General features: G+C 47.2%; 1 protein-coding gene across 1 annotated transcript in view; it reads right to left on the reverse strand.

Moving 5' to 3' along the window:
• Positions 1–6081: 6081 nt before the first annotated feature.
• Scaf8 (SR-related CTD associated factor 8) overlaps positions 6082–18102 on the reverse strand; it is a 192482-nt gene continuing 180461 nt past the window's right edge. The window contains exon 23 of the transcript XR_005286507.1: positions 6082–6445. The gene's annotated coding sequence lies outside the window, so the exon portion shown is untranslated. The remainder of the gene's footprint in view (positions 6446–18102) is intronic.

Consider the following 18102-nt stretch of genomic DNA (forward strand, 5'->3'; position numbering starts at 1 on the left):
CGTCCATATTAAGTTTCCGGTCTCGGAGATAAAAAACCCCTCGCGGAATCCTACTCGCACACTTTGCTGCTGGAAGAATGGGCCCTTTTCTTTCTGAACTGTTTGTGGTAAATACGATCCATCAGGGACACAATGTTGTCGGCTTTCACAGAAACTTGGCACCGCGGCCGGCGGGGAGCCGCGCTAGTCTGGGTGGTCGCAGGACGAGCGATCTTCGGTCCCCTCCCGGATAGCCAAGCCGGGTCGTTCACCTCCTCCCCGCTGCGCCCTTCTCCTTTGGGCGCAAAGAGTTGAACACTGATGGGGATGAACGGCGCCATCACCTCCAAACCTGGATGGCACAGCTGGATCCTAATGTAGCCGCGCCGCGCGTGGGGGCGGGGCAGGACGTCGCTTCGGAGTCCTTTGGAAAGGGATCACTCCCAGAGCCAGGCTGGATGCGAGAGAACGCAAAGGCGCTGAGAGCTGCCAGCCTCCTGGAGAAAAGTGTCCCCACCGCGCCCCTTATCGCCGCCAAAGACGGGCGGAGAAAGGGCGAGCCTAGCCCACTGGCGAAGGCTAGGGCAGTTCTGCGGGACGCCCCGGGGAAGGGAACCCACGCCAGACGCCCTGGCCGCGCAGAGGCGCCCTCGCCCGCGTCCCCGCTAGCGTCGCCCTTACCTCGGTCAAAGTCCCTCTCGAGCCCCGCTCTGCGCCCCTGAGCGAGGCCCCGCGGGAACACCGGGCGCACTCGAGGAAGTTTTCTCCGTCACTTTGTTCTCAGCTCGCTGAGCCTAGGAAGGTCAAGGCTGCCCCAGCTCCGTGCAGCTCCAGCGAGGCCAGATCCGCGGCCACACCTTTCTACGCGCTGCTCCGCCCGCCCCGCCCTGCCCGGATACGCCCATGACACGCCCCGCCCCTCGGGAACACGCCCCCACCCCCACCCCTAGCCCGGACCCCTTTGCCTGCTGGTCTGGTTCCATCCGCACATTATGTCCCCAGTAACCAAAAACAACTCACAACTTGGAGTCTGCCGAGCCAGCCAGTCGCTGTGGCCCAGACCGCAAACTGCGAAGCACGCGCGATCCTGCCCCTTACCCCCAGAGTGTGCAGCCAAGACGTTCCCTCGGGTCCAACCCAGAAGTCAGAAGCAAAGGACTTCGCGGTAACACACCCATCTTCTTCCCTTCGGAGAGATGATGGGTGTGACAGCTGAAAGGGGGAGGGCAGTGTTGAGTTGGGCCACCCAGAGTCCTACAGGGCTTGGGACTTGCAGGGCTTATTAGTAAACCTGAGTGAGCAGGTGAGCCCACGTGAGAGGGAGGTACCTGGCAGTCTGGGACCACCATCATCCCCTGGTGACCCAAAGTCTCCCCCTCAGGGAAGAGAGGTAAGGGATACCGATGTGGTCAATGTGCAGAAGAAAACCTTTCCCTGGGGAGAAGTCGGCCTACTCCTTATAGCACCACAAACAAACCGAAGTAGAATTCCATCAAAGTCCAACTTGGGGAACCGAGTTTACTGGGCTTGCTTACAGAGCACGGGTGAGTGTGGGGGACCCCCAAACAGTCTTACCCCCGCATGGACTACTCATAGCTGCGTATTTGGAAGGCCCCCTTAGTGAACCTTCCTCAGCCTGTATAATCTGGCAATTCTGAAGACAGTCCACTCTCGGGAGGGTGCTCGAGGGAGTGGCTGGAATCTCAAGTGAGGGGCCAAAGACCCTCTCCACCCACTCTTGTAAGGGAACCTCAACAGTCAACAGGTCTGATCTTGGGGATTACAGCTGCTTTGTTGCTATGGTCCCCCCAAATACAGGCGCCAATGCAAGACTAGCTGCAGAGGATCTCCACAGCAAATGGACATGGATCTAAATGGGTAGGGGAGTGTGCATGTGTGCGCACGCGAGCGGAGAGATGCCGCGGTGGCTAAGAATACCCGTCTTGCAGAGAAGCCAGGTTTTCATTCCCAACATCCACATAGTAGGTCACAATCACTTATAACTCCAGATTCTGGGAATCCAACTCCCTCCTCTGACCTCAGAGGACACCAGGCGTACGTAAAGGAAAAACACTCACACATACACACAAACAAATCTTTTTAAAAAAATGTGAAGGGAGCTGGGGAGAGAGCCGGATGACCCCACATGAAGAACAGAGAGTACCACCCTAACCCCAGGTCTACAATCATAAGTTCTGTGGGTTCACTATGTATATGTACCACACACACAATAAACATAGTGTTGTGGAGAATTACTTTAACTAAGCAAAGATGTGCTACATTTGTTTATACTGCATTTATTTAACAATGTAAAGATATGTTGCCTTGCCAGCCTAAGGCACCTTATTGGTCTAACAAAAAGCTGAATTGGCCAATAGCTAAGCTGAAGAGGGCGGGGCTGGTGGGCAGAGAGAATCAATCGGAGGAGGGATCTAGGCTTGGAGAGAATAAGAGGGGAAAGAAAGGGAGGTGCCGGGGGCCACCCATACAGATGCCAGATAACCAGACACAGAGTAGGGCATGCAGAATGAGAGGTAAAAAGGCACGAGGCAAAAGGTAGATGCAGTGAAACAGGTTAATTTAAGTTGCATGACCTAGAGGGACAAGCATAAGGCTAGGCACTCATAAGTAATAAGTCTTTGTGTCATGATTTGGGAGCTGGTTGGGGCCCAAAAGGAAGCCTAATACTATACATGCACACACATGTATGTATATACATACACACACACACACACATTTTCTGATTATGAAAGTAATGTGTCTATTGCACAAATTTAGAAAAATGCCGAAGGCCCAAATGCTTCCAAGCACCTTCTTGATGAGCAGGCACGTTAGTTTTTTGTTGTGTGACCCAACACATGACAAGAAACAATTTAAGATAGGATGGATGTATTTGGGGGTCATGGTTTGAAGGTGGAGTCTATAATGTCCAGGGGGCACAGTGGACCTCTTCATGGATGAGCAGCATAACTGGGAAACTGTTCACATCTCAGCAAACCAGGAAGCAGAGAGCTAGAAATATGGCTGCCTTCCAGCTTCTTTGGCCCCTGTCAGTGGGATGATGCCACGATCAAGGTGGGTCTTCCCTCCTCAGCCTCTCTGGAAACGCCTTCACAGACACACATAGAAGTGGGTCTTCTTGACGGGTGGTGGTGCACGCCTTTAATCCCAGCACTCAGGAGGCAGAGGCAGGCGGATCTTTTTGAGTTCGAGGCCAACCTGGTCTACGAGAGTTAGTTCCAGGAGAGGCTCCAAAGCTACAGAGAAACCCTGTCTCGAAAAAAAGAAAAAAAAGTGGGTCTTCTAGAAGATTCTAAATCTAGTAGCACTAACAGTGAAGATCGACTACCACACCACATAACCAGAGTCTGGCCCCAATCTCATGCATATGAATCTGGGTTCGATAAAGAGAGAGAAGCCAGGGGCTGGAGAGATGACTCAGAGGTTAAGAGCATTGCCAGCTCTTCCCAAGGTCCTGAGTTCAATTCCCAGCAACCACATGGTGACTCACAACCATCTGTAATGAGGTCTGGTGCCCTCTTCTGGCCTGCAGGCGTACACACAGACAGAATATTGTATACATAATAAATATTTTTTAAAAAGAGAGAGAAGCCATAGAGAAATTTAAATTAATATAAAGAAGTGTTAACCTCGGGCTGGAGAGATGGCTCAGTGGTTAAGAGCACTGGCTGCTCTTCCAGAAGTTCTGAGTTCAATTCCCAGCAACCACATGGTGACTTACAACCATATGTAATGCAATATGATGCCCTCTTCTGGCCTATAGGCATACATTAATAAATAAAAAAAGGCTTCAGTGAGGCTTCCAGTCATGAGAACTGATTAGTAAGAAGGAAAACCAAAAGAAAACAGAGCTATCAGGTGCCAGGAGTCATCTGCTAGATGAGTGTCCTCGGAACTCCTGACTAGAGAGGGTCCTCTTGAAACAGTCACATTTGAGCTGAGTTTTGAAAGACTGGATGAGAAGTGGATCTCTCCAGATAGAGGACCCTGAGGCTCTCCAGTGTGGGAGAAACAGCTAGGACACTCTGAAGGAGGGCACTCAGTTCAGAATGACAGGAGATAAAGACAGAGAAGCATGCAAAAGTCAGCTACACATGGACATACAGATGTGAAGAACTTCATCTTAGTTCATCAACAAAGGCCATCCCTGCAAAAAAGGTTTAAATGCCAGTCAGCTGCCAGTTGTAGGGAGACTATTGGGAAACTAGACCACACCAGTGCTCAGGACAGAGTTGAACTTGGATACTTAGAGAATAACAGGCATGCAGAAATTATATCTAGCCATCACCTGACTGCTGGGCCCTAGATAGATACTGTGAAATGAAGAGAAATAGAGAAAAATGAAGGGAGGTAAGCACAGAGAACTGGGAAAGGGCCAAGGAGGACAGAGAACTGGGAAGTGGTACTGATGTTGTGTTCTCTTTACCATCAGCTCACCAGCTTGCTCGTAGAACAAAAGCAAGACCATCTGCTCTCAGTGTTGGCAGAGAGAAGGACAGCATGAAGGTTTAAAAAGACTGGCCCACTTTCCTGAGCACATTCACAGCCATCAAGGTATCCAAGCCACTTGGTTACGTGACCTTTGCTCAAAATGAAAGGAGATTGGCTCTCTAATCCCACCATTCTGGCATCTTCTCTTACAGACTCGTTATGCTTAACTTACACAGATCCCAGGGAAGGGGTCAGTGCCAGTGCACTCTCTTATCTCCAGGAACTCAGAACAATTTCTGACACACAGGATGTACTTTTAAAAATCTGCAGAATGAATTGTGTTCCTAACCTGTTCAAACTGAGGTCAAGCACAGTGGTATACATCCATAATCCAAGTATGCGAGACAGGGGACGGAGAGTAAACTGAGGCCAGCCTGGGCTACGTTAGCAAGACTCTATGGAGAGGAATGAGGGAGAAGAGGTAGAACACAGAGGGAGGGAAATTAAAAAAAAAAAAAGCTTCCCGTTGCTGCTCAGTGTTTTGTTGGACTTTCTGATGGCAGGACACTGAGCCAATAGCATAAACAAACAATTTTTCCCTCAACTCCAGGGCCAAGAGCTTCCGTACAACCCTTTTCTCACTTCTTGAAGGTCAAGGGACAGGTTTTCCATCTCATTCCTTTCTTTCACTGAAATGTCTGTCTGCCATGTAAACCCTCGGCCTCAGAACGAGCATTACCAACGCATAAGGGATACACATAGTGGTAATACCCATAGAAAATGATTGAGTTGAATTCCTTCACACACACACACACACACACACACACACACACACACACAGTGGTAATCCCATAGAAAATGACTGAGTTCAATTCCTTCACACACACACACACGTAATCCCACAGAAAATGGCTGAGTTGAATTCTTTCACACACACACACACACACACACAGTGGTAATCCCATAGAAAATGACTGAGCTGAATTCTCCTGGGAACTCAGATGTAATCTGATAACTGTTTATAGAAGACACCAGGATCCCCTCTGATGGCTTCTCCTATTAAGATACGTTTTTCCAGGGCTGATGAGGTGGTTCCGTGGGTAGAGGTGATTTCTACCAAGCCTGACAGCCAGAGTTCAATCCCCAAGACTCATATGGCAGAGGGAGAGAACAACTCCAGAAAGTTCCCTGGCCTCCACACACATGCACACACGCACGTATCAGTCAATCAATCAATCAATCAATTTTAAAGTGCTTTTCCATCTCATCTTGATGCTAACAACACTCACAGGCTAGCATGCAGGACCCCAGTATAGTGATATTCTACTTGTATTTTAATAAATAAAGCTTTCCTGAAGATCAGAATGCAAAGCTAGGCCACTAGAGGCCAGGCAGTGGTGGCACACACCTCTAATTCCAGGACTCAGGAGACAAAGGCAGATGGATCTCTGTGAGTTCAAGGCTACCCTGGGCTAAACAAGATTGGTCCAGAAACAGATCCAGGTGGTGGTGACTCACACCTTTACTCCCAATGTTTGGGAGTCACACGCCTTTAATCCCAGCACTGGGGAGGTGGAGACAGGAGCGATATGGTTGGGTGGAGAGAGGAATATAAAGGGGAAGAGACAGGAACTCACTGGAGTGTGGAGTCTGAGGATTCCTGGAGACAGGATCTTGTCCTTTCTATTTGAAGATTTGGTAAAGTTAAAAGGCCTCTCTAGTGGTTGGTTGCTTTGCTTTTCTGATCTTCAGCTAGAACCCCAATGTCTGTCTCTGGGTTTTTATTATTCATGATACACCCCAGGATTTAGAAAGTGGGCAACAGCTGCAGTACTCCAACCCAGCCATGTGTCGGGCACAGCTGGGCATCTCTGCCAATGGATCAAGCTGATTCTTCAGAGTTGAGATTTGTGGAGGGCAGCCTCTCCCTTCTGATGAACAGTGGCTAAATGCAAATGGACTTCTCCTGGCCACTTGGGAGCCTGGATGGGTCTCTTGACTCTGTTTCCAATTCCTACAAGAAAGATGAAGAAGGCTTGGTTGGTGTCCCAAAGAAGCTGATTTAGCCCCAAGTCTGTTTTGCCTCCCTTTGCCTGCAGACTACTTGTGTGTGCATGCATGGTGTGTAGTTGGGCGGTATGGCCAGGTGTTTGTGAACTAGTGCACGGTGAAGGGTTCTCTTTTTGTTCTGTGGCACTTATTTTAGCGGCTTCCCTCCCAGCTGACAGGACACTAGTATCTCATTTATACAGCCTTCATAGGCTACTGAAAACAAGTAACTTTTGGTATCACCATGCGTGAAGGAAGGCCCATGCTTTGTCCCAGGTGTGCCTGGGTAGTGTGACGCAACACTGTCTTCCACAAGCTCCATGCTCAGAAAGTATACAACCATTAAAAAAAAAGCTCACAATGATTCAAATACATTTATGATTAGTATTAGGCTACGTTCATAGCCATTCTGGGGAACACGTAGCCTGAAGGCTACCGGTTGAACACACCTGAAGCACTAAACCATTCCTGGATCAGCATCCAATTTTAAACCTTATTAGTGCCACAGAGAATCATCTCTAGCCAGGGCCAGGGCCATTTCTATCCCATCCCTGACTGGAATACACCCCCAGGCATCTGAAAGAACCAGCAGACCTCAGTAGACCCAGGAAAAAGCATGTCATTCTTAAGTTGTAGGTGGGCAGAGCTTTTTGTTGTTTGGTTTTGGATTCTTGAGACAGGGCCTCACTGTGTAGCCTAGGCTGACCTAGAACTCAGTATGTAGCCCAGACTGGATTTGAACTCACGATCCTCTTGCCTCTGCCTTCAGAGTGCTAGGATTATCAGAGTGTCAGTATCAGTGACTTCATAAGGAGGCTCTAAATGGAGAAGTATAAATTACTCATTCATTCGTCAGTCTGGCTCTTAGGCTGTCCAGATACAGGGAGCCTGCATTGCACAGACTGACTTAAACTAGGATTCTCTGATGTGAGAGTCCCCTCTGTGCCGTGATTACCATTAATGAATAAAGAAACTGCTTTGGACCTATAGCAAGGCATAACTTAGGAAAGCAGGGAAAGCTAGGCTGAATGCTGGGAGAAAAAGAGGGCGGAGTCAGAGAGACGCCATGGAGCCACCGCCAGTCAGACATGACAAAACTTTACCAGTAAGCCACTGTCACGTGGCGATACACAGATGAATGGAGATGGGTTAAATTAAGATGTAAGAGTCAGCCAATAAGAAGCTAGAGCTAATGGGCCAAGCAGCACGCCTCTTCTCCAACAATTCCCCACCCTCCAAAGTGAAATCTTAGAAAAGGTTACCTATACCAGTGATTACCTAAATGAAGGAAACTCATATTAAGTTTATTACATTTCTAATAATGTATTAAATTATCCAAATAAACCAGTTTTAAAATGTAAAAGTTAACATTCCCTGCCTCAAAACCAGCCCAGCTGGTGGTGTCTGCCTAGCATGTATGAAGGCTTCGGTCTGATTCCCAGCATCTCATATACCAGATGTAATACACACTTCTTTCTCATCTCAACATTTGGGAGGTGAGGTAGGTGGAATTGAGGAGCTTAAGGTTAACTTCAGCTATATAGAATTCCACTTTTAATCCTGGTCTTTTGAGATGTAAAGACACACCTTTACTCTGGACCACACCTTTTGCTGGCAGCTTTTATAATGGACATGGAAGCAGGAAGCATGCGCTCTTCACCTGCCGTGCTCAATTCCTTCCCTAGCATTAGAGCCTACTTCTTCTGAAATCCAGCATATACTGAAAACCAGCTCAAGCATCCAGCTTCATGGACTAAGCAGCTGCTGGATTCTTGGACCTTCTATTGGCAGCCAGCCATTATTGGACTAGCTGGCCCACAGCCATAAGCCATTCTAAAAAAAATCCCTTGGTCTACACTCTCAGCCCAGGTATTGAGTTTTGATGCAGGGAATATTAACTAATATTAACTTTTACATATATATCCATTCTCTCTCTCTCCCACTCTCTCTCCCTCTCAGTTCTTTTCCTCTAGCAAACTCTGGCTATCCTTTCCTTTTCAGCTCTGAGGCCTTCTCTTCCAATTTGTAGGTCCAGTGGAGCTTGGATTTGCACTTCCTGGAAGCTTTCTCTGGTTGGACTCACCTCAAATCCCTCTGACTCCCTCCCAGTGCTCTCTTAAGATCGGTCATTCCCACTCAGCCCCTGCATGTAGCCAGCTAGTTTTTTCACTATAGAAATGATGCTTCTGTTTGTTGGTGGAAGTTCTGGAGTTTGTGCATATTTTTGGACTCTGACAACAAGGGAGGGAAACAGATTTCTGCTTACCCACAAAGATCAGTGGAGTTGCTCTTGAAGTTGAGTGTTGTTGGCATGGGGCCATCTAGTGTATGAATGGGAGGAAGCAATTTTGTTTTGTTTTGGTTTGTTTTTTTCAAGACAGGGTTTCTCTGTGTATCCCTGGCTTTCCAGAGCTTGCTCTGTAGAGAAGCCTGGCCTGAACTCAGAGATACACCTGTCTCTGCCTCTGGAGTGCTAGGATTAAAGGAGTGTGCCACCATGCCCAGCTTCCAATTATAATCTTATGTAAGCCACAAAAACTAATACTCTAATGGAGACTTTTAAATGAAATACTTACTTGTCTATGGGACTGGCTGGAAGGTAAGATTGTATCATGCTGTATAACCAACAGTGTGGTGTTTTGAATGGCCCCAATGCATGCATTTCAGCCCATAATTGGTGGAACTCTCTGGGAAGGATTAGGAGGTGTGGCCTTGGAGGAGAGGTGTGTCACTGGAAGTGGACTTTGAGGTTTCTAAAGTACATGCCATTCCCAGCTGGTGGTTCTCCCTCCCTCCCTTTCTCTCTCTCTCTCTCTCTCTCTCTCTCTCTCTCTCTCTCTCTCTCTCTCTCTCTCTCTCTCTTGGATCAGGATGTAAAGCCCTCAGTTGCTGCTCTAGCACCATGCCTGTCTACTTCCAGGCATGAATGGTCATGGACTCACCCTCTGAAACTGTAAGCAAGCCTTCAATTTAATGTTTCTTTTATAAGTTGTCATGGTCATAGTGTCTCACAGCAATAGAACAGTAACTAAGGGGGTTGGAGAGATGGCTCAACAGTTAAGAGCACTTGGCTGCCTTCCAGAGGTTCTGAGTTCAATTGCCAGAGCCCACATGGTGTCTCACAACCATCTATAATGGGATCTGAGGCCCTCTCCTCCTGTGCATAAAGACAGAGTCCTCATATACATGTATAAATAAAATTTTAAAAAGGGAACAGCAAGGTAGATAATTTCAAAGAGAAAAAGGAAGAAAATGTAGTTGACAGCTAACTCCTTATGTCTCTCCAATGATTTCATTCCCACCTTTACCTCAGCTCCCAGGATGCAAGTTGCTGCTATGCTTGTATGTTTATTGAGATTTCCGGGTGGTTTTAGAACAAGCATCTTGGCAAACATTTCCCCACATGGAATCTCCTACTAAAGACAGACAACCCACTTTGAACAAATAAGCTGCTTTGGAAGAGAAGAAGCCAACACTTAGGACCAGAGGCTGCCTCTCTCCCCTCTTTTCATCCCACAGTCAGTCAGTAGTGGCGCCAAAGAAATGCTGACACCACCAAGAAGCCATCAAAAAGTCTAAGCTTTTAGAAAATGTAGTTGGAAGCTTTGTTTTGTTAACTACATTTGGTTTGGTTTGGCTCTTTGAGTTGGGGTGTCATATGGCCCAGGCTGACCTCTACGTCACTAATATAGCTGAAGATGACCATGAACTTCTGATCCTCCTGCATCTGCACTCCAAGGGATAGGATTAGACAGCCAGCATTTTCTTTTCCCTAAAACAGGATCTCAGGTAGCCCCGGTTGGCCTTAAATTCATTATGTCGGCAAGGATGGCCTTGAATGCCCGATTCTCTTGCTTCTGTGTGCTCTACTACCGTCCCATGTGCTGACGTGCCTGTCATATCAGGGATGGGATGTATGTGCATGGTATCCATGTACCACCAGGGACAGCGTCCAGAGCCTCTGTCTCCTAGTCAAGTACTCTACTCAACTGAACTACATCTTCAGTCCAAAGCTTCATCAAAATACAGTTTTTCTTTCTTTGTTTTGCTGGGTTTTGTTTTGTAAAGAAACTGGGTTTCACTCTGTAATGGAGGCTGGCTTCCAACTGTTTGGCTTCAGTCTCAGCCTCCTAAGCTGCTTGGGACATTATACCACCACACTCAGCAAAAGTAGTTTTCCACAAAAAGAAGCACCCTTCTGTGATTTATATTTCTTTAGGTGCTGTGGATGGAGTCGCTCAGCATGCATTATACCACTGAGCCACATCCCTAGCCAGAAAGGACACTATTGATTGCAGAGGAACCCTTGCTGGACCCGAAATCTCACTAAGAAATGCCATCACTCAAGTTCATGTTCCTAGGGGTCCTGACGCCAGTGCCATTCAGAGGCTGCGCTCCAGTCCTGCTCACCTGATGGGGCACTGACGATGGGCCAAGTTCACCCAGAGGGGAGGGGAGTCCTAGGGGAGAAGTTCTCCTTCCCAGTTACAAGGAGGGGATGGCACCAGGTGATTACAGAAGGATCCTGAGAGTGTGTAGGGGGCACCCAGTATAGAGGACAAATGGCTCACTGTTAGCCTGAGGGCCTTCCCAGCTTGTGTAAGAATCAGTAAATGTACAGTTGAAGAAATAGAAGACTGGAGGTCAGAGTAACCCCACAACCCTGTCTCTTCTTCACCTATGACTTCTTTCTGGCTATCCTGGAACTCACTCTGTAGACCAGGCTAGCCTCAAACTCACCGAGATCTGCCTGCCTCTGCCTCTCAAATGCTGGGATTAAAGGCACGAGATACCAAGCCCATCTCCATCCAATATTATTGTCAGCACAGAAGCAATAAATAGTAAGGGGCTGAGGCTGTAGTTCAGTAGGTAGAGTGCTTGCCAAGGATGCATGACGTCCTGGGGTCAGTCCCCAGCTCTGCATAAAGTAGGCACTGGGAGCACAATCCTATACTCTCAGCACTCAGGAGGTAGAGGTGGGGGGGGGATCAGGAATTCAGGGTCATCTTTGGCTACCCAGAAAGTTTAAGTTTAGCCTGGTCTATGTGAAACTCTGTCTCAAAGGAAAAAAGATAGCTGAGATTCCCAGGTTAATTATCTCTGTGACTTACATGTATGTTAATTAACTTGGCTGTAGATGCTTATGATGATCTAGCCCAAGGCTAGATTGACAAGCCATCTTTGGCCTTCTTGGGTCCATCCTCCATGCCTCCTTTAGAAATTATGAAATAAGCAGCTTCTAGCTTTAGCTGGGAACTTGTAGGCTGGGGACTATCTGTGTTTTAATTGAAAAACTGACAATCCCCTAGAGTACCAAAGGCAGGAAGCTGACCACAGGAATCTCAGAGCCACTCAGAAACTATGAGTGCTAGTTGTTGAAGGACTTCCGTACCCAGAGGACAGACAGACAGACAGACAGACAGACAGACAGACAGACAGACAGACAGATCCTGAGAATGACTGTTCACAAGGCAAGACACTGTTACTGCCCAAGGTAATCTCAGCAACTCCCTTCCCTGTGCGACCTTGGCCTGAGAATTATTTCGTTCCTCTGCAAAGTATACGTGACTATTTTATGCACCTGATTCCTAGGTTGGTCTAAATCCTGGCTCAAGCCAGTTTCCGCTAGCTTCACCAAACCAGAACTAGGTTTGTGAATGGCTCCAGATCCTTCTAAGACACGTGTGCCTGAGGCAAATGGTGCCTGTGTGGATGCTAGCCTGGGGAATTCCCAGATGGGGAGAGACAAGCCACCAGACTGTGCACAGGGCTCCTGTGAATCAAAAGGTGACACGGGTTAGCCTTGTCAGAAAAACTCAAGTACAAAGCCCAAGTTTAATGCAAATTATGAGAGTGGGCCTAGAAATACAATTGTCTTTTTCCTATTAGACTGTTTACAGTTAGTAGACCATACTGTCTGCTGGAACAGCCACCAACAGGACCACAGTGCTGCACAGCCCCGGAAGCTAGAGTGTGATGCCTAGGCTGTGCACCTCCCTTGGCTGCTGGTAGCTTCAGGTGACCCTTGGTGTTCCTCGGATGGTAGACACATCTCTCTGGTCTCTGCCTCTGCAGTCACGAGGAGTTCTTCTGTCTGTGTGGTCTGTGCAAGCCCCATATTCCTGAGCTCCTCCACGTTCTGGTCCCACCTCTATATGCCTTCTGACAATTCAGGATCCCTGCCGGTCTCCCACTCCTTTTCTTTTCTCCAATTGGCAGTAAAGTGAGATGTGGGTACATGATGTATTCTTCCATTTCTGCTTGTTTGTTTGAAGCAAGGTCTGAAACTGACTATGTAGCCAAGGCTAGCTTTGAACTTCTAATTCTCCTCCCTCTCTCTCCCAAGTGCTGAGATTATAAGCACATGACACCAGAACAGCCTCTTCTTTTCTTCTCTATTAAGAAAAAAAAATTCCTCTACTGGATGGGGGCTTCCCAGAGCCTCAGGACTAACCCTAAGGATAATGCTTTGATAGCCCCAAATGTTGCTTTCCCCATTTTTGTGTCCCCATTCTCATCCACAAGGCCCAATTAGGAGTCACAGGACAAAAGCCAAAATGGCAACCGTGTAATCTCTTCCTGCCCCTATCTCAGCTCCCTCACCTTGGTCCCAGCTCTGAAAATGAGCTCTTGGTGTGAACCCACAGAACAACATGGCTTTCTCTTGAAATGCCCTGAACAACGGTCTAACTACAACTGTTGATTTTTTTCTTTTAAATTAATTTATTCCTTATAGCTCTCTTCCCAGGCCAGAGCTTTATTGAATGTAGTTGGTGGAGACATCCTTTCTCTGGCTATCTTGGAGCCTCATAGCTGGCAGATGCCTCTGAGAACCAAAAGCTTAAGGCTGGGTCCCTCTTCAACTTTTCTATTTTTCATCTCAGAGTCTGGGTCATTAAAGAGCTACCCAGACATCTAGACAGCTAATGGACACAAAAGATACTCCAACTGGGAGCTGAAGAGGTGCCTCCTGGTAAGGCTTGCAGAGGGATCATAAACAGGAGGCCCTAGGAGGTGAGGTTTATAGCATTCCAGCTCTCCGGCTAATCTCCAAGCTTACACATGCATCTTCATTAATTCCTACTGCAGTCAATCAACAAAGGAATTAGTACCTCGAAGACATTAGGATTCGCAGTGTTCTTTTATTCAGCATGGAAAACACTAGGCCAGCAAATTCCTCCTCAGCGCCCAGCCCAGGGCTCGGGGCCTTTTCTCCAGACCTGACCCTTTCACCTCCGACCGTGTTGTGTTTGTACAGCTCACCTGCTGCCTAGAAACCTCTGGGTGTTGGCAGCTGCTCTTTGACACCAAGTCCCATCGCGGAGTTGCGACGCCAGAGAGGCAGGTTCCACTCCTTGCCTCCAGTTATCTTGGTTTCAGTTCTTTTTCACTGCTGCATCCTTAGGCCTAGTCTCTCGAGTAATATTGATTGCTCAAAACCACCGTCTTCCAGATGGATAGCAAGACATGTTTTTCCTTCTTCGCCTCCTGAGACGATGATGATGACGATGGGAAGAAAATGATCTAAGGCTTAGTCTTTTATTTTTATTTATTCATTCATTCATTTTTTTTGAGTCAGAATTTCCCATGGACCAGATTGGCTCTGAACTGTCCACATGGCTGAGGATGACACTGACGTTACTACCTTGCACCCAGCTCTTCTATTTTTGTTTTGAGATAGGGTCTCACGCTGTGGGCAAAGCTAGCCTAGAAGTAACCACGTAGCCCAGGCTGGCCTGGGACTTGCTGCATCCTTCCTGTCTTGGCCTCCTGAATGTTGCGATTACAGATGTGCGTCAGAGGTCTGGCTTGGTTTAGTTGTTTTACTAGAAGAACACATCAAGTTTAAATTGTTCAAGGATTCATTCCCCAAGTACATCACTGAGTACGGTGGTCTGGACTTGATATGCACCCCAGCATTGTTCCTGTTTAGGGTTCTAGACTTTAGAGAAAGGTCTGCTGGGGTCTCCTGAAAGTTCCAGCCATTTAATAGTCCAGGAAATAACTACTGTTTGAGCCATATTTTTAATTTATTTGTAGAAGGAAATCTTTCCCGGAGGCTTCCTCAGTTGTACATTTTTTACTAAAAGTTTGGCCCACAGGTTCCAAAATATTATATTTTTACAAAAACAGTATGAGGTTGGAAGCCAGAAACCCTGGCTCCTTCCGTGTGCATAAGCAGCTCACGTTCCTGTTGGCTTTTATCTGCTACCTTCTTGATATATACTCAAGAGCCAGGCCCAGAGCAAGACCCTCAGGAACAGCAAGGCACAGCTCCTGCCTTGGAGAAAGTTCTGGTCTAGAGCAGCATAAGTGGAGATCTGCTCCTTCTCTAGACTACTGTTGGGAGCTGAGGTGAGGGAGCCAATCCCTACATTCTTAGCATCCTGCCAGTCACGAGGAAAGCAAAGAAGCACACCCTTGGGGGCCAGAGCCATTCACCCCTTCTCCATCAGCCTAGATGGCTTGCATATGGCTCTGGCATAATAACCTCATGCCATGCTCTGTCAGAAGAGGCGTGTCTCCACATGGCAAGAAAGGCCTCAGGGATGCTATGCAGAGTACCATTCTACACCAGAGCCCAAATCAAAGGGAAAATGAAAAATTCTGTTGCGAGTTAAAACACCGTTGCCTCCTTGTATTTGCTTCTTTTGTTTTCTGACTAACCCAAGACTACACAGTCTTTATTTATCTTCTGTTTATTCGTTTGTTTCACTTTGCGGTGCCAAGAGTCAAAACCAGGGTCTTAGCCTGCTAAACATGTGCTCCGCCATGAGTTGTACCGCTAGCCCTGTCGCTGCCACCAGATAAAACGGAACCAGTTGGTGTCCCTGTGGAGTGGAAAGAGGGAATCAGATCCCGAGAATGAACATGAGGTACGCTGTGGGGGGCAGGGGCAGCTGGTAGAGAGCTTGCCTAGACTGCCGAAATCCTGGGGTTCAATGCCTAGTACAGTATAAACAAGGCATGGAGAGCCCAGCTTGTAATGTCAGCATGCCAGAGGAAGAAGCAGGAAGATCAGACATTGAAGGTCATTGTCAGCTATATAGTGAGCTTGAGGCCAGCCTGAGAGGCCTGAAGCTCTGTTTCAGATGCTAGAGATGATAAGAGCATTCTGGAAAACAAGAGGACGATTGGTCGGCTTGCATTCAGCTACTCTGTGGAAGAGGAGTGTTGAGAAAGACATAGTGCTAACCAAAGAAAATGCATGCAGCCCTACGATGTGGAGGCTGCCCTCACCTGCACAGAGAATAATTCGTTAAGGAAGCTGTTCTTGGCATTTGTAGAAAGGCAATACAGTAGCACAAGGCCACCAAGATGAGCTTGGGGTCAAACTGAGATGCGGAAATGTCACTCCATTGCTTTCAGCTGTCTGACCTAGGGCCAAGGACTTGACCTTCCCACGGCTTTGTTTTTCTCATGTACTAAGTAGGACAAGTACCAATGAGGACTGTCTTGTGTGCGTGTGTATGTGTGTGTGCATGTGTGTGTACCCGGCATTGAATCTAAGGCGTCTCATGCCCTATGCAAGCTCTCTATCACTGAGCGACATCCTCAGACCTTTCAGTATTTTCATTCAGATAGGGTCCCACTAAGCTGACCAGGCAGGATTTGAACTCGTTCTGCACCTCAGAGAGCTCTTGAACTTGATATCCTCCTGCCCCCACCTCACATGTTTCCGGCACTGTAGGCATGTACTATAAGGCTGGATATTATGGGGTTTTTGGGAAGCATCATTACAAACATACAAGTCCTTTGTTCATGCCCCTGGCCTATGGCAGGTACACGTTTGAAAAATATTAATATTTCTAGGGTTTAACTATAAAACTTCCCAAAATTATAAATAGGCTTTATGTGCAACTTACTATACATATGGACCTTTGGGGATTCTCAAGGTCTTAAAAATGGCAGCTTTCTCATATAAAATTAAACCAGACTGCATGGGCTCTTTTAAAAACGCCATTGCACGGCATTGTTTCCTGGTGTTCCCAAATTTTTCTTCGTAAGTGAGAAACATTCATAAAAGTCAAACCCGACTGTACCCTCAATACAAACATGTCTCCCCTACATCTGTTTTTATGCATCCCCTGGCATCTATTTAGTCTCTGTGAATAGCTTCCTTAATTATATGAAATCAGCCATTTACTGTGTAGTAATGTACCAGGAGAAAGCAGTCAGGCAACCCGGCTCTGGGGAAGGGTTCTGGAAGGCCTGGGATCAGAAACAGGAAATGCCTCAAGTAGAGTAATGAGAGCCTGGTGCACTGTAAGTGGGCTCTTGTATGGCTTACCCTGGGTTTCCACATCTCGAAAGGCTGGACAAGCAAGGGTGTGTCTTCCTCACAGACACAATGGATTGCTTCTAATTCTGCAAAAATGTTTGGAGCAGCCCCTGTAGACAGGAGACTCCCCCACCCAATGGCAGTGTGATGTCTGGAGCAGCCCGTTGGGCAGGAGACCCCCCAACAGCAGTGTGATGTCTGGAGCAGCCCGCATGGGCAGGAGACCCCCCCCCCAGCAGCAGTGTGATGTTTCCAGCAGCCCCCGTAGACAGGAGACCCCCACCAATAGCAGAGTGGCTTAGCGTATCATGAAAGGCTTGCTGCAAATTCTTCAATGTTACTTTGTTCCAACAATGAATCAAAAATGGACTTCCTATGTTTTGTTTAACTTAGTATTTGTGAAGTAGAACGTTCTTGTGATAAAGAAATATATGTGGAAGATCAGATGGTGTCTCTGAGGCACAAGGAACAAGAGGACAGAGAGCCAACCTTTCATCTGAGGTACAGAGAGGTGGTTCTGGTCTCAGTACTGCATCATGGTGCATTAGCAAAAAAAAAAAAAAAAGTCACCCGCTCAACATTTCCCTAGGAAAGAAACAAAAGCTTGCATCTTCTTCAGAAATACCCACCCAGAAAATAGAAATAAAAATCTATTCAGACCTGGCTGTGGTGGGTCATGCTTGTAATCCTAGCACTGGAGAGGCTGAGGCAGGAGGATAGCCTCTAGTTCAAGGCCAGACTAAGCTCTAGTTAGCTGAAGCCAGCCAAGGCTACATAGCAAGACCATGTCTCAAAGGATAAAAACAATCTATTTGGACTGAGGGGTGTGTCTTAGTCATCAGGGACTTGTGTACAAAATGTAAAACTTTGGATTTGATCCACAGTACAGAAAACGAACAGAGGAAAACCAGAGCACAGTACATGAAAGAGAGCTTAGAAAAGAGGACCCTGTGCTAATGGAGCAACTTCTTTGAAGTGAAAGTGGCTCTGGAGGGAAAGCTGGGTGACTCCCAAGACAGAGGGAGACTACAACTCATGAATCCAGGAAGCTACTCAGGAAAATGTTAAGTTACTGATGGAGCAAGAAGGACATTTTTCTAAAGCAGAGTTGGGGGTTGATCACTGTACTTTGACACAGACTTAAGCATGAGGGTGGAGTAAGAGAAGCCGTTGGGAAGAAAAAGACAGGAAAAGCAGGGCTGTGGGCGTCTCAGAGACAAGTTGCAGTAAGGGAGATAAACCCAAGTGTAGGTACTGGCTTCTCAAAGGAGGATAGACTTCTATTTAAAAATCCAAGAGCCCTTTCAGGAACCTTATCATTAGGGACATTCCAGTATAAA

This window comes from Arvicola amphibius, chromosome 8 (assembly GCF_903992535.2).
Source record: "Arvicola amphibius chromosome 8, mArvAmp1.2, whole genome shotgun sequence".
NCBI lineage: Eukaryota > Metazoa > Chordata > Mammalia > Rodentia > Cricetidae > Arvicola > Arvicola amphibius.